General features: G+C 45.8%; 1 protein-coding gene across 2 annotated transcripts in view; it reads left to right on the top strand.

The window, feature by feature from the left end:
* The window catches only part of MST1R (macrophage stimulating 1 receptor), a 45,316-nt gene that overhangs the window by 31,320 nt on the left and 12,885 nt on the right, over nt 1-1,111 (top strand). The window lies entirely within an intron of this gene.

Below are 1,111 nucleotides of genomic sequence, written 5' to 3'. Positions count from 1 at the left end.
AAAAAAAAAAAAAAAAAAAAAAAGCCGCAATCACGATCTGTGGCGGCAATTCGGCGGGAGGTCCTTCACTCCCAGTGGGAGTGAGGGACCGTCCGCCGAATTGCTGCCGAATAGCTGGACGTGCCGCCCCTCTCCGGAGTGGCCGCCCCAAGCACCTGCTTGCCAGGCTGGTGCCTGGAGCCGGCCCTGCTCTACGAAGGCTGGTTTAACTCAAATTGCTCTACATCTGCAAGTGTAGCCATGCTCTTAGAGCAGGGCAGTTACAGCCCAAAGCTGGAGTTCCTTTACTATTAAGGCACGCCAAACCGGCCAAACAGAGAGGACTTCAGTTTTACCTCACTGGCTAACCAGAAGTCATACAAGCAATTCCCTCAGATACTCCAGTTCCCTTATATCACCACCAGCATTGCTCCTTATGGGGATGAATGGTTATGAAAACCAATACCCCAGTAAAAGAAAAAAGGTTCTCCCGATCCCAAAGGACCAAGCCCCAGACCCAGGTCAATCTACAAGTCAGATCTTACCCACAAATCACGCTGTTGCCAATCCTTTAGAATCTAAAGGTTTATTCATAAAAAGAAAGAAATATAGATGAAAGCAAAAATTGGTTAAATGGAATCAATTACATACAGTAATGGCAAAGTTCTTGGTTCAGGCTTGTAGCAATGATGGAATAAACTGCAGGTTTAAATTAAGTCTCTGGAGTACATCCACAGCTTGGGTGGGTCATTCAGAGTTTCAGTTTGTAGCAAAGTTCCTCCAGAGGTAAGAAGCAGGATTGAAGACAAGATGGAGGAGATGCAGCTGCCTTTTATAGTCTCTTGCCATGTGGCCTGTACTTCCTTTGTTCCAAAAACAAGCTACCCACCACATGGCATGGAAAAACCTGAGAGTTCTGTTCATAGGCATGTCCCTGCATGCCTTGCTGAGTCACAAGGTGTATCTGCCTTCTCTCAATGGGTCATTTGTATAGCTGATGGTCCTTAATGGCCATCAAGCAGGCTAGGCAGTGCTGACGCCAAATTGTGTGGGGTGTCACCTAGAAGCATAGCACAAGTTTGAAATACAGACAGTATAGAGCCAATACTTATAACTTTAAATACAAAAATGA

Source organism: Terrapene carolina, unplaced genomic scaffold (assembly GCF_002925995.2).
Source record: "Terrapene carolina triunguis isolate 2854851 unplaced genomic scaffold, T_m_triunguis-2.0 Scaffold235, whole genome shotgun sequence".
In the NCBI taxonomy this organism is placed as follows: domain Eukaryota; kingdom Metazoa; phylum Chordata; order Testudines; family Emydidae; genus Terrapene; species Terrapene triunguis.
This window is presented reverse-complemented; position numbering and strand designations above follow the sequence as displayed.